Genomic DNA, 14348 nt, shown 5'->3' with positions numbered 1-14348 from the left:
TGCAATGCCTTAATTTTGGTTGGACTCTCTCTCACTCTAAGAGAAGTGTTCTTTTAATAATAATAAAACTAGAAAACCTATAATGTTCTATTTATATTACATTACAAAATAAGAGACAAAAGACTAAAGGAAACCTTCGTTAATGGGCTCCAAACCACCCATTGAGTGCACTTTAGGGGTGGGTTTTGGCCTTCTTCACACTTGGGCTTGTGCATCCTTTTAGGTGATCTTCAAAATACTCAAAAAGTGTCCAAGGTCATGATCATACTAGTATCAATACCTAAATGGAAGATAACTGAATTGATATAGAATAGGATTACTGTTCCTAAATATGGGTTTGTTGACTAGCTTGCTTTGTTGGGGAGACTACTTACAAATGATAGAGTGCAAAAATTGAGGTTTATGATTTCGCATTTGAAAATATTTTAAAAAATTGAGGGCATCCATCGATTTTGACCCTTGATCTTCAACTTGTTTTTATTATCGTACTTGTTAAAATGGGGAATCTTCATACAACTCTCCCTTTTCAATTGATGTGACATTGCAACTTGCAAAATTCAAATTATGATCTTTGACGAGCGCTTTAAATGTATTTTAAAATCATATTGACATGAAAAGAATTACATCTGATAATTTCTCATACAGTCTTCACATATCTAATTTTAAATTTTAAATACTGATTTGATCTAGTTCATTTAGCTTCCACTATTAGTCAAGTTGAATATCAATAAGCGACAAATGTCACATAAATTGAACAGATGCAATACTTATTATCTTATCATTGTTATTGTAGTTCTCAAACATTTGACCCTACCCCTCACCCCCTAAAAAAATAAAAAAAATAAGGAAAAATTAGTCATTTTTCTTTTATTCTGTAGTAACTGGAGAAAATTGAAGAAAGGGTGTCTTTTAAGTCTTAAATGAAGGATTGGTGACATTGACCAACTTAAAGGGTCAAACATAATTAGGAAACTTGAGTAAGTTAATTGTGGACTTGATTAATATTTTCAAAACTTTCTAATCATTTCAAAAATACAAATCAACTCACAACCCTCTCCTTTCCAAATAAACCGTCTCTCTCTTCTCTCTCTCTAAATAGTCTCTCTCAACTCTCTCCTAACCAATATTCTGCAAAATTTCTTCCTTCAATTTCCAGTGACTTCATGCTCCGGCGACAAATAGCTGGGCGAGTTCCTTTTTGACTTTCAACCATTAATCAACGTGACTAGCAGTGTTCTCCGGCAATAACAACTTTGAGTTCTTCGTTGTCCCATTTCTTCTTTCTCAGGTAAAAAGTTATGTATTTTTAGTTATAAAGAAACAGAGGAACTTGCGTCAAATTCTCTTCTAGTATTGGTTAATAATTTTAATATTTCTTGCTTTAATTTAAAATGTGGATTGAATCAAACCCTAATTTCTGGTATTCATCTCTACTCTTTCCAGTGTAGAATATTATTTTTTGTTGTTACTATTGTTCTTGTTGTCGGTCTATTGATTCAATTTTTGTTGATGATTTTTGGTCACCATTGATGTTCTTAGTGTATGTGTGTGTGTTGTGTTGGTGTTGTTAGGTTGATTTATTATTTTTCTTGATAAAAATGGTGTTGCAACAGATGAACCATTTGACGCAATAGATGAACCATCTGATGCAATAAATGGAATATCTGATACAAAAGATGGAACATCTGATGCAATAGATGAAACATCTGATAAAACAGATGGAAATCTAATGCAACACATGAAAATCTAATGCTACAATGAAAATATGATACAATAGATGAACCATCTAACAGATCATTCATCTGTTACAACAGATGACTCTTCTGTTTGGAAAAAATTTAAACAATATTGATCCAACAGAGAACTCATTTGGCAACAAATGAGTGATCTGGTGCAACAGATAAGTGATTTATTTTTATTGTTTCCAATGTATTACTCATCCCTTAAACAGGTTGGTTATAGGCTGCAACAGATAACCTACCTGGTGTAATAAATAAGTGATCTATTTTATTATTTCCTATGGATTACTCATCCACTGCAATAGGTTGGTTATAGGCTGCAACAGACAACCTACCTACTGCAATAGATTAGTGATCTATTTTTATTATTTCCAACGGATTACTTATCCGCTATAACAGGTTAGTTATATACTGCAACAAGTAACCTACCTGGTGCAATAGATAAGTGATCTATTTTTATTATTTTTAATGGATTACTTATCCACTTCAATAGGTTGGTTATATGATGCAATAGATAACATACCTGATTCAATAGATTAGTGATCTATTTTTATTAATTCCAACATATTACTCATTTGCTGCAATAGGTTGGTTATTTATTGCAACAGATAACCTACCTGGTGCAATAGATGTGTGGCCAATTTTAATTGTTTCTAACAGATTAATCTTCTACTGCAACAGGTTGGTCATATGTTGCAACATATATCCTACCTGGTGCAATAGATGTGTGGTCTGTTGGAACTATTATTTTATAATTATACATGTTTGATTTACTATTATCTTTTTTTAATAATGCATTAATCAATTATAATCAATTTTATGTTTTTGATAATTTTAGATAATATGGCTCCCAAAAGAAAAGAAACAGAATCAAGTTCGAGTAAAAGAACAAGTGAGGCAGCTAGGCTACATCCACCACTCTATAAGCTTGCTTTACAAGCGTTATATCAATCAGGAGCAAAAGATGATGAACATGGGGAGGATAAATGTTTCAAATGAGAAGATCCAAATACTAATATCCCTTCCACCAAGAAGTTGGTCAAAACCTTCAGTATAGATTATTATCCTGTGAGAATGCAGCATGATGGTCACACAAATTTAACGGGTGATTTCGTGATTAAGTCAACCATGGGAAAATCTTTTGACGCCTTCAGAAAAATACTTCGAGAACAAAAATAGGATATTTATTTTAGGGACAGCTGCTTTGGGCAATATCTTGATTTACCGGAGGACAACAATGCTCATTTCCAAATAAAAATGGTATATGATCTTCTCAAGCGTAGGTTTATGTATGAAAACAAAGATAAGATGGATGAGGTGTGGATAAATTACTGTGGTATGCCTATTGTTTTGGTTGGAAGGAGTTTGTCATAGTTACTAGATTAAAATGTTATACTGCTTCTCCTTTTCAAGTTATACCTATTCTAACCCAAAAAAACATCCCGCACACTCAAAAAAGGCAAAGGCAAGTCAAGTGATCGTGATGACCTAGTGTCCCTTGTTGGTCCAAGCTTCAAAAACATAAATTTGATAGAAGCGAGGTAATATAATTTCAAAGAAGCACAAGCAATCTTTGTCCTTGGTTTGGTTTGTACATAATATTCTTTGGGCGAGAGACATTAACAATAACATACCACTTGGTTTGATAAAGCTCTCTGAGGATCTTGAGGCATTTAACAGCTATCCTTGGGGTTATGAATGATAAAAAATGGCTGTCAAATATTTGTTGACTCTGTTAACGCCAAGGACAGTCAACTTATATGGCTTTTCATGGGCTTTCATGGTAAATATTTCTTTTATCATGACATGATTTATTTTTTTATTCAATAATACTTTTTATTTATTGGTGTTATTTTATAGGATTCGGCATTTGAATCCCTTTAACCCCCCGAAGGAAGAAGTAAGTCTAATTCTAATTAAGTTTTTATTTTAATTAATGATTTTTTAAAATGATTTTATCATCATTCTAATATATGTACTCATTTATTTTAGGTTGTCTATCCGTGGCTTGTTCTGACCACTCGAGAGTTGAAGATGTCAGTTTTTCTTTCTTTAGGGTTTGTGCAAACTTTATCGGATCCTACGGTCATTGATAAAATAAAGGAGGAATTGCTTAGAGAAACAGCCATCACAAGAAAAATAATTTTGAAGGGTGGTCTTGTTGTTGTTGATGATGGTAGTGGTAGTGGTAGTGGTGCTCCTCTTATAGTTTTTTAAACAACAAACCATTATGATTATGATCATACTATTTTGCCATTAGTAGCGAATGTTCTGTATGCAAATGTCAAGACTGCAAGGCGAAACATGATGGAGAGATTAATATCATTAATGCATTAACTGCTTCTGTAAAAGAAATAAAATCTAAGAGGGGTGTCATTCTATCAAAGATGATTTCATATCCGTACACTCCACTAGAGATCAAGGTGGTTAAGAGAACAAGGAAAAAAAATTCCAAGGCATAATTAAGCATTGAAAAAAGCAAAATTGCAAGTTCTCTGTCTTTGTCTTACACCTTGATCAATGTACAAGGGCTACAGGAAAGCAACATGAGCTGAAGAAGGTGAATGTATATCATCTATTCCAACAAACAAACAGACATGTCTATTTCAACAAATTATATATCTACTGAAAATTATCAAACAAATATATACATTTGTTGCAACTTTCGTATAACCTGTTGCATCAGATGCATTATCTGTTGCAACATATGTCCATCTGTTTTAGCAAAACAAATAGGTTTTAGTACTGATTTAATTTGTACCAACAAATGAGTCATATGCTACAACAGATGGGTCATCTATTTAAAATTATCATACAACTTTGTTTTACCTATTCGAGTTTGTCCTAACAGATAATCCATCTGATGTAATAGATAGATAATTTGTTGTATATCTATGATTAGCATTCATAATTTTGGCTTTCCAGGTGGATGTCAAGTAGAAGCTACTTCTGAACAGCATAATATCACAGTTGATAAGTCATCAACTGCTTCCAAAGAAGAAGAAAAAATAGAGCCTGTCAGTTTGGGAGAATGGAAAAATTACCCATTTGAAGGGTTCAACATCTCGGACGAGACTTCAAAAAAAACTAACAAAGTTGATCAATGACTATTGGAATGAATTGTCGATAGGCTATTAAATCATCACGCCGGTAGGTACATAAATCAGCTTTTAAAGATATTAATCTATATAATTTTTGTTGTAAAAACATGACATTAACACATATAAATCATGTAGAAAATAAAATGATGAACGCTACAAAGTGAACGAATCGAGTCTTGGTTTTTATATGTTCGACTCTGTTTTTGGACATACCGAAATGAAGGATTAGTTCTATTTGATGTTACAACCCCAAACTTGCTGTAGTGATGAGGTTTAAATGCCATAAATATTACTATGAATTGCTACTTTATTTAATTGCATCTGTGTATTAATTTTATTGTCACATAATCTGAAATGTTTGATAATATGTGCAGCACATCGATGTTATTTTTTACTACCTCTGACAAAAGGCCATATTGAAAATACAAGAACAATACAGATACATGACAGGTAATTATTTGTACAAAGTTTAAATTAATAAGGATTCCACCAACATCAACAACTCCACCAGCAGAACCCCCAGAAGAAGCACACGGATCTGTTGTAGTAGATTGGTCATAAAGAGATTTAACATTAGGCTAACCTTTCCTAAATGCTCTTCTTATGGCTATTTCTCTGGCCAATTCTTTTTTTATTAACTCCACCATTTGGTCTGCTATTGTATCAATAGGACCTAGAGTAATAAAAGAAGTCATCCCTAACCCATGCTCAGTAGACACGATCCAAGAATGCACAACCTATAAAAAATACAGATACATTTAAATCATACAATAATAATTTGAAGTCAGTTGGGTTACATGTTAACACAGTCAACTTATGCAATAGATGATCTATCAGTTGCAATAGTTGATCTGTATATCACAACAAATTAATAATATGTTGTATCAGATTACTCATCTATTGCATAATTTGTAGTAGATGGGTAATCTATTGAGTTGGGTTAAGAGAAATAGAGTAATAGATGGTTAATCTATTACAAAATATGGATCATCTGTTGCAACATATTACCCCTCTATTGCACCAGTTGCGGTAGGCGGGTAATCTGTTGCAACAGATGACCCATCTATCGCAGTAGATGGCATATCTGTTTCAATATCTTTCTTTGAGTCAAATTATTTTACTCTAAAGAAGACATATTGTATCATCCAGAAGGTTAAGGAGATCAGCCTCTTTAATTCTTGTGCTACTCTTTGCAACCAACCACCTAAGGATCCTTGGATGGGAAACCTCATCCGGGTAATCCTTGACCTACTTTCGAAGAGGAGGAATAGATTCAAATTCCCAAGCCTAAAATATGTAAACAGTAAGAAAGAAACAAAAGTCATAATAATTATTCAATATAAATTAATGGATGAATAAATAAATGGTGATTAAATTTACTACGAAAGCCCAAGGAAAGCTGTATAATATGGTCGTACTTGGGGATATCTTTGTCAGTAACTATTTGACAGTAAGTATTAGTTGTCATATCCCCAAGGATAATTGTTGAATTTCTCAAAATCATCAACAAGTTTCAATAAATCATCTTCTATGACTTTGTTGACGTCTCTTGCCAATATAACGGCATGGGTAAACCTAACTAAGCACAATTGCTCCCTGTACTGGTTTGGCATGGTTTTATCCTTGAGATCTTCTATCAAATTCGCCGCTTTGTAGCTACGTCCAGCAATGTCCAATAACCCATCTATTTTTTCCTTTTGTTTGTTCGTTTTTGTGGGTGGTTGTTTGGATTATGCCTTCCATCTATTTGATGGTGGTGTTTCGGCTATCTTGCTTGACTTGGACCTTTTGGGGGGTGTTTCCTTGATAAGAAATTCTTTTGGATGATCTCATCTCAAGTCCGTCACTATGGTAAACTCTTTCAAGCCAAAACAAACCGTCATGCCACAATAGTTTATCCAGATTTCATTTAACTTTTTTTTGCCCTCCTTTGAATCTTTATCATACCCCACATACTTCATCCTGCACTTGAGAAGACCATATACCATGCTCATTTGAAAATGGGCAGTGTGGTCTACAGGCAGCCAAAGAAAGTGTCCAAAGCAGCTGTTCTTAAAAGGTTCATCTATGTTTTCATTCTTCATAATACTCTTAAATTCATCAAAAGGTTTCCCCAACTGACATTTAAGTACAAGATCGCTAGTTAATTTTGTAGGGTCATCTATCAGCATCGCAAGGTGAAACCTGTCAATACTAATAGTTTTGACAGCCTCATGCTGGGATTTTGATCTTATTTCATGCCCCATTTGTGAGGCATTATCATCTTGTTTATCTTCTTCTTCCTCCTCACTTTTATTTTCATCACCAGCCTCTATGTACCCTTCTCCACCTCCCTTTTCATAACTTTTCTTAGTGTTATTTTTTCCTGACTGAGATTGTTCAAGAAGTTCCTTCGAATCCATCTGTACTCTAGCATTTTTTGTTGGGTGGTCAAAAGTTGATCCACTTTCATTTTCTTTTCTTTTGGGAGACATCTTTTAACTACAAACAACAGAAAAACAAAAAATACATTATATTTGATGTCTGCATAATTTCTTAAAAAAAGCTAAAACAAATTTCAATAAATTATTATACGCCACATTACAAAGAAATACTCCAACGGATAACCCATCAGTTGGAACAGATGGGAAATCTGTTTGAACATCCATTTAATATCTCCCAACAGATATTCCACCTATTACAACAGATGGACCACCAAGACCACCACCAATACCCTCACCAAGGCCGCCAAAATCGCCAACACTACCACCAAGACCACCTACACCACCACCAAGACCACCAATATCAACACCACAAACAACAGCCACCAATAATACCACAAACATTGTCCAATAATACCACAACAATCAATGAAACACTGCAAAGTAAATTAGGGTTTTCTCGGGTTCTTCCTATATTTTTAGCATCAAAACTCAAAATTATTAACCCATTCTCGAAGATAACACAACTAAAAGTCTTCTTTTTCATCATTAACTAAAAAGCCCCTAATTTTTAGAAAAAATAACAAATATAGAACTCTTCTTGAACTCTGTTACCTACAAAGACAGAGAAAATGACGGATACAAGCAGGAATGGAGTCAAAAATAACACCTATGTGATCAGAAATAGGAAGAAAATAGATTTGTTATGAAGGGTTGAGAAATTTATTGAGTAGTTGTTGTCTGTATTGTTGAGAGAGAGAAAAAAGTGAGAAAATCAAGATTTGAAATTATGAAATATTTTCCCCCAAATGGATGATTTATATGGGTTGATTTGTATTTTGAAAAGAATGACAAGTTTTGAAAATTTTAATTTGGTCCGAATTGATCTTAATTATTTTTTAAAATTTTAAAAGATATGAAATGTTTTGACTCAGAGTGATCGATCAATGACATAGGGCGAGAGGAACGCAATACCAACATTATGCAATCGCAAAGACTTAATTAAAGTTTTATTTCACCCTATGTACTCATGCCTAGTTCTAACTAAATTAATTTAGGTATTAGCTCAATAATAAGTAGATATGAAATGTTTCGACTCAGAGTGATCGATCAACGACTCGAGTTGGGAGGAACACAGTACCAATATCATGCAATCATAAAGACTCAATTGAAGTTGTACTTCACCCTATGTACTCATCCCTAGTTCTATATAAATTAATTTAGGTATTAGCTCAATAAAAAGTTGATATGAAATATTTTGACTCAGAGTGATCGATCGACGACTCAGGTCAGGAGGAATACAATACCAATATTATGCAATCGCAAAGACTCAATTGATGTTGTAATTCACCTTATTTACTCATACCTAGTTATATATAAATCAATGTAGGTCTCAATAATAAGTTGATACAAAATGTTTCGCCTCAGAGTGATCGATCGACGACTCAGGTTGGAAGGAATGCAATACCAACACCATGCAATCGCAAAGACTCAATTAAAGTTGTACTTCACCCTATTTTCTCATCCCTAGTTATATCTAAATCAATTTAGGTATTAGCTCAATAATAATTTGATACAAAATATGTTGACTCAGAGTGATCGATCGACAACTCAGGTCGAGAGAAACGCAATACCAACATTATGCAATTGCAAAGACTCAATTGAAGTTATAATTCACTCTATTTAATCATCCTTAGTTCTATATAAATCAATTTATTTATTAGATCAATAATAAGTTGCTACAAAATATTTTGACTCAGAGTGATCGACCGATGACTCAAGTCGGGAGGAACACAATACCAGCCTTATGCAATCGCAAATACTCAATTGAATTTGTACTTCACCATATGTACTCATCCCTAGTTTTATATAAATCAATTTAGGTATTAACCCAATAATAAGTTGATACAAAATATTTTGACTCAAAGTTATTGATCGACGACTCAGGTTGGGAGGAACGTAATACCAACATCATACAAGACTCAATCGAAGTTGTATTTCACCCTATGTACTCATACCTAGTTATATAGAAATAAATTTAGGTATTGTATCAATAATAAGTTGATACCAAATGTTTTGACTCAAAGTGATCGATCAATGACTCAGGTCGGGAGAAACGTAATACCAACATCATGCAATTTCAAAGACTCAATTGAAGTTGTAATTCACACTATGTACTCATCCCTAGTTTTATATAAATAAATTTTGGTATTATCTCAATAATAAGTTGATATGAAATGTTTTGACTCCGAGTGATCGATCGACGACTCAGGTTGGGAGGAACGTAATACCAACCTTATGCAATCGCAAAGACTCAATTGAATTTGTACTTCACCATATTTACTCATCCCTAGTTCTATCTAAATTAATTTAGATATTATCTTAATAATAAGCTGATACAAATATTTCAACTCAGAGTGATCGATCGACGACTCGGGTCGGAAGGAACGCAATACCAATATCATGCAATCGCAAAGACTCAATTAAAGTTGTAATTCACCCTATGTACTCATTCATAGTTCTATATAAATCAATTGCAAAGAAATTTCTTGTAGGTGATGACTGAGCTATTGAAAATTTTCAAACAGATATTTATATTTGTTGCAACAGATGACATATCTAACTTAATTATCAAGTAGACATTTGCATATGTTGTGACAGATGACTGAGCTAGTTGAAATTTTCAAATAGATATTGATATCTATTATAATAGATGACATATTTGATTTAATTATCAAATAGACATTTGTATCTGTTGTGACAGATGACTTAGCTGTTGAAATATTTCAAATAGATATTGATATCTACTGTAACAGATGATATATCTATTTGAAAATCTTTTTTTTCTTTTAATTCTAAAGAAATATTTTGTCCAAAGGAAGAAAGATAAATAAAATAGTACTACTAAAGGCGGTAAAATTATTTCTTGGATAACTCAAAAATCTCATTGAGTAGTCTTATCTTGTATTTTCAATGTCTCTCATCTTCCTCGTGTCCCTCAAGTTATTAATGAATATTAATGAATATTTAAACCCATGTCTAGAATTATCTCTCCTTCAGCTCTAAATTTATTTATCTCTCATCTTTTTCTTTCTCTCTTCTCTAGGGTTATCATAGCCAACTCCTTTTTTCTCTCCTTTTTCTCATAAAGATCCTTTCAGATCTAAACCGATCTATATCTTTCCTCGACTGAAATTTCTATTTTGATCCCCTTGATTTTGACATTGTAGGTATGGTTCACTATTGCTCTTTCATTCTCGTCTTTTTCTTTGCAAGTTATTTACATCTATTTTTTATTTAATTACCATTTACCATATCATATTTATTTTTAAAAATTTGAAGGAAATTTTAATCCTGGAATGAATGAACCATTGTTTTTATTACAATATGCAAAAAAAGTCATCTGTTGGGAGAAGTTTAAAAGCTTTGTTGGCGGTATCATTTTTTTGTATGTATTTTGTTTATTTCTTTGTTGTTGATGCTATTATTGATGTTGTTGTTGGGGTTGGTGCTGTTGGAACTTGTGGTGTGGTGTTGTTGATGGTGTTGGAACAAAGGATGTTACTTCTTTGTTGTTGATGGTATTGGAACAAATGATGTTGTTTCTCTGTTGTTGATGTTGCTTTTTTTGTTATTTCTTTATAGTTTATGCTGTTGTTGATGTTGCAACAGATGGAGCAACTATTGGAACAAATCAAACCACTATCAAGTTTGATTTGATGTATTCCAACAGACTTCATATCTGTTGCAACAGACTCTAGATCTGTTGCAATAGACTCCACATCTGTTGCAACAGACTCTACGTCTGTTGTAATATATGGATAATGTTCTTTCTATTATTCTCTTGTTTGACATTAATTTTTTTCCTATAAGGAACATAGATTTGATCAACTTTTTTCTGACCAACATAAAAAGTTATAGTAAAGATGGGTTCAGAGGAATAAGTTGCTTACAGATAAAATCACTTCATATTTGGGAGGTATGTACTATTAATAATGTTATCATGAAAACACACATAGTGTACATTGATTTTGTGAATGATTTTTATACTGATTAGTCATTGATAATTCAAATAAGATATCTGTAATTTTATAGTTAAGTTTGATAGGGCCAAACTGATAAGGCTGAGGGACTATGAATATGGTTCTGATACCCTGTTAAGATTTAATGTTAATTGTTGCTCATGTTTATGTGTCAAGAATTATGAAGGGATCAAGTTTTGGTGGCATTGTAAAGAGATTCAATAGCGACTGGACTAACTTTTAGGGTGCATTGGACTCTGAAAGGGCCTTTGAAGCCTCCCACTGCTTCAACCAAGAATGAAAATCAATATAATTATTGCTCTAGCACAAATTTATATGGGTGGGTTTCTCGGGGTGATGACTATATGCCAGAAGGTACGGTAGCAGAATGCCTATGAGGAAAAATAGGGGGTTGATGAATGACTATATGTAATACCCCAATCATTCCTTAAGCCTAAATCTGTCTTTTTAAATGGATATATATGACTTCCAAAGTGATTGATGTTTAAAACATGTTGTATTTCTCTAATTTCCACTTTTTTTCATGTATAGTATTGAATAAGCTTTCCATCGATATCAATTTCATCGAAATCCGACATCGGATGAGTGAGTTATGACCGTTTTACTGAATGCTATCGGATAGCCCAGGTTTGACGGTCAACCTGGTGGACCGTCAGGTCCTTGGTGGACCATCAAGTGTCCCATCAAGCCAAGGCAGTAGCTCCCTTTGGACCGTGACAAAGTTGACGGACCGTCAAGATGTCTGTCAGATCGAGGCAGAATGTCCCATTCCTGAGCCCCGAGTGACGGACGATATAGTGGACCGTTAGTCCCTCTGACGGACCGTCACTCCAAGGTAGAACATTCCAGTTTTGACACTCGATTGACGGATGACCTGGTGGACCATCAGCTAATCTGACGAACCATCAGACCGACCGTCACAGGCCCCGATCAGTAAATTTCAGCATTTTCAAAAGGGCATCTTGGTCATTTCCGCTCCTTGTGGCCTTATATATATATATATATATGTAGAGAAGAAAAGATCATTTTCTCTCCATTTCTCTCTAATTTTCTTTCAAGAATTCTCTAGAAACCTAGGGTTTCTTCCAAACCCAAAAATCAAATCATCTGCAAAAAATTTAAGAAATCTTCCATAAATTTCTTCAAGTTCTTCAAGAACTAAGTCCCTCAATTCAAAGGCAACATGATATTGATCTAAAATTGGGAGAAGGAAGTTTCAAGAAAGTTTATATATCTTCAAAATCAAAATCTAAGGTATGTGGGGTTTGAACAAGAACACTCCTTTCATTCTTGTGCCTAAAGATTTACTTTCTATTATTGATTTACATGATTTTGCAAGTGGGTTTACACCCAAATTTCTTTATGTATGATTTAAAAGACTTGAGTTGAATAAGCTTGATATTTATGGTTATTTCACCATCATGCTTCTTAAATTGAATATTTATTCCATGAGATGTATATTGTCATTATATATATATTGATGATTTTTAAGTGATTTAATATAAGTGTCAAGATTTGTGTTTTTCTATGAGAAATTTGACTATTGAATATATATATATATATATATGTATATATATATATAAATATTTGAATTGAAAGTCAAGAATGAGTTTGATGATGTTTCCTTGAAGCTTTGGCATTTGAAATGATTCGATAAGCAAATATACTTGATGTTGAGAAACATTGTTTGAATTTGAGTCAAGTTAGGAATCCACAGTCGTATATGATTTATCGATGAGATATACTATTGTTTTGGTCATTATGATAGACCCATGAGTTGATATTGATTGAGGTAGATTTTCTAACACGTTCTGAGCTGAGTCTGGGAGGAGTATTTAGCATCGAGTGAGAAATGTAGTATTTCTCCAGAACTACGTGCCACTGTAGGATTGATGTTGATAGTTGTGGGCCAAAGTTCAAGTATGAGATTGTGATGATGAGATTGAGGTTGTACTCCCTGGCAAGAGTACGACACCCCTGCCAATGTGGGGTTCTTTCCTTAGGAGGGTAAAACGTTGGACTCTATGAGGCTCACATAGTGTAGTTATGTCGGTTATCAGAAACTCCCACGTCTATAATGATATAAGTCTCTTGAGTTACCGAGTCACTTTGAGTCACGAGTTAAAGAGTTTGAGTTGAGTTAAATGATTTATGAGATTTATGAAACACGTGTCATTACTGATGATTTATGGAAATAATGTTTCAGATAATTCAAGCGAAGATAGTTATTATTGTCAGCATGCATGATTTCTCATACATTTATGATATTATTTAAAATGTTGCATCCACCCCCACATACTCAGTAAATTCCCAAGTACTGACCCCCATACTCTTTTGTATTCTATATTTCCTCGTGATATAAGTTTAGGTGCTCAGTCTCAACAGCGATAGTGATCTTTGAGTACCTTCCTATACACTTTTGTAGTTGGTGAGTCCTCATGGTTCGAGGACCTATGTCTATAATTTTGTCTTATTAATAGATGGTTGTTTACTTTCAGTTCAATACGAGTCATTTGGGGATCTGTCCCAATAGCTCCTCAATCCTATGTAGTAGAGGCTTTGTCAGACTAGTGTACCATCGTGTACAGAGATTTTAGTATTTTGTTTGTACAGGGCAGTATTATTTCATGTTTCAGTATGTTCATAGCATGGTTATTCCTCTTTATCTTAGCATGATTTGTGCTATAATGAGTTCTTAAAGTGATGACAACTTTAGAGAGTTAGCTTGATGCCACGTGTGGCCTTGAGCACCATGTGACGTCTCGGGATAGGTTCTTGGGACGTTATAGTATATCATCTGAGAGATAATTAAAGAGGAAACATAGGGTAGAAAGGAACTTCTAGCGAATCTGGCCGATGAAACTGAATTAAAACATGAGAAATCTGAATCAAATGCAAATATAAAAGTGTATCCAGTATTGAAATTTCATTTTTTGTTTCTCTGAAGGAAAAATAATGCAGATGAACACTTTGCTAGGGAGCTACGACTAGGTAGCACGGTCGGGATGATCACATATATAGAAAATAGCAGAACACCAAGAAAGC

The sequence above is a fragment of the Capsicum annuum genome, chromosome 1 (assembly GCF_002878395.1).
Source record: "Capsicum annuum cultivar UCD-10X-F1 chromosome 1, UCD10Xv1.1, whole genome shotgun sequence".
Taxonomy (NCBI): Eukaryota; Viridiplantae; Streptophyta; class Magnoliopsida; order Solanales; family Solanaceae; genus Capsicum; species Capsicum annuum.
Note: the sequence above shows the minus strand (reverse complement) of the source record.